This window comes from Octopus bimaculoides, chromosome 18 (assembly GCF_001194135.2).
Source record: "Octopus bimaculoides isolate UCB-OBI-ISO-001 chromosome 18, ASM119413v2, whole genome shotgun sequence".
Taxonomy (NCBI): domain Eukaryota; kingdom Metazoa; phylum Mollusca; class Cephalopoda; order Octopoda; family Octopodidae; genus Octopus; species Octopus bimaculoides.
In genome coordinates, this window is record NC_068998.1 from 10938506 (window position 1) to 10948193 (window position 9688).

Below are 9688 nucleotides of genomic sequence, written 5' to 3' on the forward strand. Positions count from 1 at the left end.
ATATATACATAGGGTGCATAAGGCATTTGAGGACATGTCTTTTATGGGTCATTGCTGCATTTTTTGCTAACTCTGTATAATCTTTGTTTCAGAAAATAATAATGACAGACCCTCAGCTTACTCAAGAGATGAAGAGGTATGCTGTTATTGTGGTTATAAAGGCTGAGCATAGCGATTTAGAAATATCTCGATTTTTAAAAGTTGCCAGATCTTTCGTCTACAAAGTTTGTAAGGAGCTAGAGACTGAAGATGGAAGCGTGTCACCAGTATCAAAGCATAAAAAAGCATTCTAAATGCTCTGAAATCATCAGAATACTTGAATTTATCCAGTAAGTTCAATAGACCATCTATTACAATCCCACTGATCTGGGGAGTCAGTCAGGCAGCGTTAGCATCGACCCATGCTTGAATGGTGCTTATTACATGACACCAGCACAGGTGCCAGTCAGGCGGCACTGGCCACGACTACGATTTTGATTTTGCTTGACTTCTCAAACAGGTCTTCTCAAACACATCATATCACCTGACACTTCAAGGGTACTTTTAAATGGGCCAGTCATGCAACACTGGCATCGGCCACAGCTGCGATCTCACTCTACTTGTCAGGTCTTTTCAATCAAAACATATCTCCAAAGGTCTTGGTCTCTAGTCGTTGCCTCAAAGAGGCAATGACAATATATTAATCCAAATATATTGAGTGTATAACAATTCTTTTGAATTTTGACACAAGACCATCAGTTTTTGAGGATAGGGGTTTAGTCAATTACATCGACCCCAGTATTTGACTGGTACTTGATTTTATTGACCCCCACCCCCGCCAAAGGATAAAAGGCAAAGCTGACTTTGTCAGTCTTTGAACTCAGAATATAAAGAACCAAAAGAAATGCTGCCAAGCATTTTGTCCGCTGTGCTAATTATTCAGGCAGCTCATCACCTTATTCAGTGTATAATAACGAGGATAATTCCTTATCTCAGAAAGTCAGATGGAATATAAATATATCATCCATTGCTAAGAGGAATATTTGGTTAGAATAAAAATAAACTTGCTCGAAGGACAGAAGCAAGCACAATAAATCTTACTTGTCTCAGATGCTGCCTCCAATTTTTTGATGTGAGTGAGCACAAAAATTAATATTGTGTGAAAATATTGTTTCTTAGCAGAATGTGTGTACATACCAAATGGAATATACTCTCGTCAATAGAACCATAATTATCTCTAGCATCAATTATTTGTTTTTTATGTTTATTGTATGAGAAAGACTAATTTCTCAATGAACAATCATTTGATCAAATCATCTCAATACATCATTAGAATGAAATAATTATTTAACAGTTGGGAATCAAAACTGGAACTGGTAGCTAACCCTCAAAGTTCTTCAATTAAAAGAATCTGATTTCATGTTTAAAACCTTATGTGCACTTGTCTTTTTTCCTATGCTAGTTGCAAAAATTGTGTGCAGATGTGGGTAAGTTTGCTTCCCAACCACATAGTTCCAGGTTCAGTCCCGCTGTATGGCACCTTGGGCGAGAGTCTTCTGCTATGGCTTTGAACTGACCAAAGACTTGTGAGTGGATTTCGTAGATAGAAACTGAAAGAAGCCTATCGTGTGTGTATATATATATATACACAAAAATCCTCTGGTATTTTGCTTTACCCAAAGCCAGGAACTTTCCAGCACACCACCTCACACACACGTATGTGTGTGTTTGTGTTTGTGTTTGCCCCACCCACCCACAGCTTGATAACCGATATTGGTGTGTTTATGTCCCCATAACTTAGTGGCTCAGCAAAAGATACTGATAGAATAAGTGTCAGGCTTAAAAAAAAAAAAAAATAAGTATTGCGGTGGATTCATTTGGCTAAAAATTCTCAAAGGCAGTGTCCCGGCATGGCCGCAATCTAATGATTGATGCCAACCCCTGCTCTAGAGAATGCAATGATAGGGTGTGAGTGTTTGGATGCTGATGACGTGGTAGGGCTGACTGGACATTTGGCCTATTTTGGTGACAGTGCTTTTGGGCACTGATGGCAAACACATACACACACACATCATCATCATCATCATCATCATTTAAAATCCTCTTTCCATGCTGGCATAGGTTGGACAGTTTGACTGAGGACTGGCAAGCCAGGAGGCTGCATCAAGTTGTAGAAATATATGCACACACACACACACACACATGCATGCAGAAATATATGCACACACACGCATACAGAAATATATGCACACACACACAACACACACACATATATGCACGCAGAAATATATGCACACACACACATGTATATATAGAAAGTAAGAGACATTACACATACATACAAACATAACTAGATGCTCACACAAAGAGAGAGAGAGAGAGAGAGAGAGAGAGAGATAGAGAGAGAGAGAGAGAGAGAGAGAGAGAATGAGGGGGGGAGAGAACTAAAGAGATATTAAAGCATCTAACGTCAAAATAAGTCAGTGTTGAATCATCGATGTCAAATAGGTTGCACCGGAATTGCTGTACCAAAAATGTCACATACTCCCAAACTCCCATTATACAAGATAGTCATCATGCCACTCGTGCCTCTACCACCCTCTTCCTCTTTCAGTCACTTTAGCATACACTGACCAGCTATTTCAGATACATTTGTTCTTTTTCTCTGCATTTTCCTTCTCTCTTTGTCTCTTGTTTCTGCAGAACAGAATATTCTCAAAATATAAGACTCTTAATTTTGCCTGAGTGTAAACTTTATATATATACCCTGTATGCTTGTATTGTTTTTTTCACCTCAACTGTATGTTTTCTTTTAAATATTTTTATACTATAGTCATGGTGTACTATATCTGCAAATGCTTTACTCCATCAACCAGCTGCTGCATAGCAAAATATGGTATGGTTGCTGTCTAAACTGATGTACCGAATAACTAGCATACAAAAAGGGAAAATCAATGTGTAACATCTGGACTTCCAGTTAAATGTCTTCGTGCCAATGTTAATTGTCTGCTCAAACGTGATTGGCCCAAACTAACCCACTTCTTTGCCTTCTGGCCATGTGAAAGACCACTTAACTCTTTTGATACCAGCCTGCCTGTGACCAACCCTAGTCCTATGATATAAACTTTCTTTTTTAACCCTTTACCATTTAAATCATCCATATCCTGTCTCATGTTCAAGCTGACCACATCTGACTTGTCATACCTACCCTACAATGTCATTCTTGAAATAAACAATAACGTCATTAAAATCTCAAAGCTATGAGATAATACATCATCATCATCATCATCATCATCAGGGTAAGTAATTATACTTAGGTAAGTAATTACCTAAGTAATTATAAGGAGTCAATATGGAAAATAAAATGGTTAAAAACAATATGAAACAATATGATAAGCTTACTTATTCATTTGGTTGTGAAATGTTTTTCCTTTTGAGGTCAACTTCTGTTATATTCAACATTTGTGTCTCATCTAGAAAAAAAAGAAAAGAAAAGAAACAGACAAAATAAACACACTGTAAGTAATACTGTTTACATCATCATCATCGTCATCATCATCATCATCATCATCATCATCGTCATCATTGTCATCACCGCCACCATCATCAGCATCATCATCGTTGTCATCAGCATCATCATCACCGTCATTGTTGTCAGCATCGTCATCATCGTCCACATCGTCATCGTCAGCATCATCATCATCACCACCTTCATAACTTAGTATCCGCTTTTCCATGCTTGCGTGGGTCAGACGGAATTTGTCGAGGCAGGGTTTCCACAGCTGGATGTCCTTTCCTTTCTCTCCAACCCTCACCTGTTTCCAAGTGAGGTGACATTTCTCCAAGGACAGACATATTTTTCATGGAACATTGCAAATGAGCAACTTTTCATGTATGATGATGATAATGATGATGATGATGATGATGCTCATTTACAACCATCACATGATATCTAGACAATCATACATACTCACACACACACACTTTGGTCAAGTGTCTTCTACTATAGCCTTGGGCTGACCAAAGCCTACTGAGTGAATTTGGTAGATGGAAACTGAAAGAAGCCTGCCATATATATATATATATACATATATATATATAAGATTGAAAAGGTTGCAAGATGCAATGAAAATATTAGAAAAAATAAGTAACTAAATGAGTGGAAATTGAACCGGTGAATGTGTTTAACACACTCACCGGTTCAATTTCCACTAATAAGGCACTAAAAGAGAATGACTCTCCCCAGACACAATAATATATATGTGTGCGTGTATATATATATATATATATATATATATATATATGATGATGATGAGGAGGAGGACAACGAGCTTCCTTACAGTATCCATCTTCCAAATTAATTCACTCACAAAGCATTGTAGGTGTAGAAGACACTTACCCAGAGAGCCCTGCTGTGGGACTGAACCAGAACCCACATGGTTTGAAAGCAAACTTTTTAACCCCACAGCCATGCCTCCTATGCCTGTCAAATCTTTTAAACTGAGTATTCCGTCATCAGAGAGGAAGAAGTCAAGGAGATGCAAAAATGAGGGGACATCCTCAATCGAGGGTACCAATATATATTCCAGTTTGTCAAAAAGGGGGAAAGGATCAGAGTAGAGTATATAAATGTTAGGTAGTTCCATCAGCATCATCATCATCATCATCGTTTAACGTCCGCTTTCCATGCTAGCATGGATTGGACGATTTGACTGAGGACTGGTGAAACCGGATGGCAACACCAGGCTCCAATCTGATTTGGCAGAGTTTCTACAGGTAATGTCCATTAGCGGTTTCAAATGAGAGTGTTCAATGATAATCCATAGCAAGGAATAGTGGAAGTTACCAGTTCCAATTTTGAATAGAATAGAGAATGAATAGAAACCAGTAAAGAAACAACCCGTATTACAGGAAGGGGATCTATCCGGATAAAGAACTAGTAAAATAAGAAACAATATAAACAAAAAGAATACATGGTGTTTACATGAGGAAAATAGAGAGATGGGGAGAGAGAAGAAGATGTAGAAAGTGAGAGGAGATAAAGTAAAGTTTGTGTAAGGGTAGTAATAGTAGTAGGTTGTAGCATTGATAGAAGTGGGTATATCAAACACTTGAGTCTCTCCTGTATCCTGTTGACATACAGTGAAAAACAAGTAGACACTTTAGTGAGGAAAAGGAGACATTCTGGAATAAAATATAACCAGTCGATAAATAGGGAAACCTTTTGAATGTAAGCCTGTTTGGAACACTGTATGGTGGTGGTGGGGAGTGTGTGTGTGTGTGAGAGAGAGAGAGAGAGAGAGGGAGGGAGAGAGTAAATAAAATAAAATGGTATTGAATGCAAGATATACTTTTAGAAAGAGGAAAGAAGGGAGAGAAAATAGTTTTGAAGGACTGAACAAGGGAAAAGGATAAAAATAAATAAATAAAGAGAAAGAAAAAGAAGAATACCACCCTCAACTAGCTATTGTTAAGGGTGATAGCTATGAACATGTCGATGATGATGATGATGATGATGATGATGATGATGGTGATGATGATGATGGTGATGATGATGATGATGATCAAGGAGCAAAAACAAATACCTTCTATACAGGTTTGTTTTTATTGTTTATTATCAACTTCTCCCCCCACTGCCATTTTTCTTTCCCTCCATATAAGCATGGAAGGGAATTCTTTTTTTTTTTTCTTTTTCATGTCAAAATTTTTGGGTGGGGTTGTTTTGTTGGAATAAACCCACGATAATATTGAAGAGGAGATCTCTTCAATAACGTCCACAAAGGACGCTTGAGGTTTCTCACTCTACTCGAAGCCAAACCATGGAACGAATGGCTGAACAAAAGGAGCTGCCTGTATGTGGTACCCCAGATTGCTAGAAATAACAGGGTAAAAACAGCTTTAATTTTACACTCCTCAGTATTTAAACTGGCCAAATCCGGTCAAAATGTTATACCTGTTTTATGTTCATTTAACGTTTGCTTTCCATGCTGGCATGGGTTAGACGGTTTGACTGGAACAGATAAGCTGGGGAGCTGCACCAGGCTCCAGTCTGATTTTGGCTTGGTTTCTACGGCTGGATGCTCTTCCTGATGCTAACCACTCCGAGAGTGTAGTGGGTGTCTTTTATGTGCCACTGGCATGGATGTTTTTTTGTGTCACTGGCACAGGTGCTTCTACATGCCACTGGCACAGGTGCTTCTACGTGCCTCTGGCACAGGTGTTTCTACATGTCACTGGCACAGGTGTTTCTATACATCACTGGCACAGGTGCTTTTACATGCCACTGGCACAGGTGTTTCAACGTGCCACTGGCACAAGTGCTTCTATGTGCCTCTGGCACAGGTGCTTCTAAGTGCCACTGGCACAAGTGCTTCTACATGCCACTGGCACAGGTGCTTCTACGTGTCACTGGTACAGGTGCTTCTATGTGTGATCAGTACAGGTGCGTGCCACTGACAGGTACTTCTACGTGCCACTGGCACAAGAGCTTCTACATGTCAATGGCACAGGTGCTTCTACGTGTCATCAACACAGGTGCGTGCTAGACACAGGTACTTCTACATGCCACTGGCACAGGTGCTTCTATGTCTCACTGGCACAAGTACTTCTACGTGCCAGCCACATCATCAAAATCTCAAAACAACAAAGTGAATAAACAAGTACAGAAATCTGAATGCTAAAGGATTAAAGGATTTAATTGGCTTTAATCCCTGATCTACCTTCATTGAGCAGACTCATGATCAAAGGTAGTCTAGCTTCAACTAATTTCATCTTTTTAATTTCATGCCAAACAACATTATCAAATGTATTCTTGCCATTTTTTGGAAACAGTAAACTACTGATTTCAAATTTTGGCACAAGACCAGCAATTTCAGAGGAGTGGGTAAGCTGATTACATCAACCTCAGTGCACAACTGGTACTTATTTTATCGACCCCAAAAGGATGAAAGGCAAAGTCAACCATGGCAGAACTTGAACTCAGCACGTAAAGACTTTCTGCCAAGTGTTTTGCTCTGCATGCTAATGATTCTGTCAGCTCGTCACCTTAAAACTATTAAAATGAGAGTTGCTATTTCTAGCAATCTGAGGTACCTCACAGAGACCACTCCTTAGCTGACTCAGCTCTTGTATGGTTTTGCTTCTTGTAGAGTAAGAAACTTCAAGTTTCCTTTGTGGGCATTATGAAGAGGTTTGCCTCCATATTGCAAAATACCTGAAAATCTAAAAATAGAAAAGAGGGATCAGGTGTACTTTGCTGGAGTGTGACACTTGGTAATGATTGGAGATCAAACTAATTGAAAATTATAATCTTCATAACAATTTATCTTGACATTTAGACGTTTCATGTGTTGGTTTGTTTGGAAAGTTCAAACCAGGTATTTTGAGCATCATCATCATCATCACTGTCATCATCATTTGACCTCTACTTTCCATGCTGGCATGGGTTGGATGGTTTGACTGAGGGCTGGCAAGCCAGGAGGCTGCACCAAGCCCCAATCTGATCTGGCAAAGTTTCTACAGCTGGATGCCCTTCCTAATGACAACCACTCTGAGAGTATTATCTGTTATTAAATGGTAGAAGTGAAGGCATGTGGCTTAGTGGTTAGAGAATTCAGCTCGTGATTGTAAAGTTGTGAGTTCAATTCCTAGTAATGTATTGTGTCTTTGAGCAAGACACTTCACTTCATGTTGCTCCAGTCCACTCAGCTGGCAAAAATGACTTGTACCTGTAATTCAAAGGGTCCAGCCTTGTCACATTCTGTGTCACGCTGAATCTCCCTGAAAGCTATGTAAATGGTATACATGTCTGTGGAGTACTCAACCACTTGCATGTTAATTTCACAAGCAGGCTGTTCTGTTGATCAGATCAACCGGAACCCTCATCGTCGTAACCAATGGAGAACCGTTTTACGCAAATGGCAGAAGTACATTCTGTATGCGTTGAAATGTTGAAGGCAGCTCCACTGTTTCAGAATGTTGACTGTAATTTGAAAGATGTCATACTCATTGATTATCTCATGCATGGTAATAATCTGGTGTTGCCATGGAAGCGCCGTGAGAGGATTGTGACTGAGGAATCTAAAAGTTGGCCCAGAAATATATCTGCAACAAACGAGTAAAGTATCAAAAGAGAGTGCGTACAGTTGCTTATATTTCAGGTATCTGCCTGTCTATTTATTTGTTTACCTACCTACCTATCTTCCTGCCTACCTACCTACCTACCTACCTACCTACCTACCTGCCTGCCTGCCTACCTACCCGCCTGCCTACCTGCCTGCCTGCCTACCTGCCTGCCTGCCTACCTACCTACCTACCTGCCTGCCTGCTTGCCTACCTACCTACCTACCTACCTACCTACCTACCTACCTACCTATCTACCTACCTACGTTACTGCCTACCTATCTCAAAGGAGTTGAGATATATATATAAATATATATATATATATGTGTGTGTGTGTGTGTCTGTGTGTATGAAAGCCTTTTATACTGAGTTCATGCTGCAAATCTTGTTCCCAATCCATGGCTGTAGTAGAAGACACTTGCCCAGGTGACACACGGTGGGTCTGAACCTAGAACCATGTGGTAGCTGAGAGAATCTCCACACCACACAGCCATGTTAGTCCGAAAGAGGCTGCATTAATGTATGATGGAGCGGATGAAGTTTTATACTTTCAGCTAGGATGATGGAGATGAGGCAGGGAAAAATATTGCAAGCAATAATAAACTACAGGAAAAGTGATGATGGAACTGGGTATAAATGGTGACAGTGATATGCTTACGTTTATGGAACACATGTACGAGTTATGAAGAGGAAGAAAGCGAGAAAAAAGGGAAGGGAAGAAATATACATATACATGTGTGTGTAAGTGTGTGTGTGTGTGTGCGTTTACATATATATACACACACACGCATACATGCACAATCATGTGCATGTGCATAATAGATATGCATATGTACACACACACACACATAACATATATTTACAAATAAGCAGATAAATGCATAGACATATGTGCATGTGCACACACACATGCATACAAATAAATATACATACATACACATATGTACATGCATATAATATATATGCACATCTATATATATATGCACACACTCACACACACACACATAGATATACACATGAATATACACTCACAAATGTGTGTACATATAAACAAATAACAGGGAAAAACAAAGACAGAGAAAGAGAGAACAAGAACGATATGAAGAAAGGATAGATATATAGATAGATATATAGATAGATAGATAGATAGATAGATAGACAGACAGATAGATAGAAATAGATAGATAGATAGATAGTAATATAGATAGTAAGAGAGAAAGATAGATAGTAAAAGAGAAAGAAAGGGACGGGGAGAGAGAGATAGAGAGAGAGAGAAACAAATTGGTGCTTCGGTTACCTCTTGGGAAGCCTCATGATGTGTAAGAATATTTGGTCAACACTGATTTAAGCAGTGTGTAGTACAGCAATCCAGTTCCATGCCATGCTGGTCTTTGAGAAGTCTGCTAAGTTACATTTTCAGCAGCAAACCAAGTGTAGGCTTGCATTTTTTGCTACTGGAGAGCGGAGATTTCACCATGGTGGTATATTGACAACTCTAAAAACTGGATAAAAAAAAAAGAAAAACAAAAAAAAAGATACAGTTAAACTCATTGCTTCGAAATATTATTGAGTATTCGATATATATATA

The 9688-nt window shown here is 39.1% G+C and overlaps 1 long non-coding RNA gene across 2 annotated transcripts in view; it reads right to left on the reverse strand.

The window, feature by feature from the left end:
* The window catches only part of LOC106879110 (uncharacterized), a 133910-nt gene that overhangs the window by 7722 nt on the left and 116500 nt on the right, over positions 1 to 9688 (reverse strand). For both annotated transcript variants that reach the window (XR_001410593.2, XR_008265879.1), the window contains exons 3-4: positions 9398 to 9602; positions 3382 to 3452 (exon numbers count right to left, since the gene is read on the reverse strand). This is a non-coding gene — a long non-coding RNA (uncharacterized LOC106879110). The remainder of the gene's footprint in view (positions 1 to 3381; positions 3453 to 9397; positions 9603 to 9688) is intronic.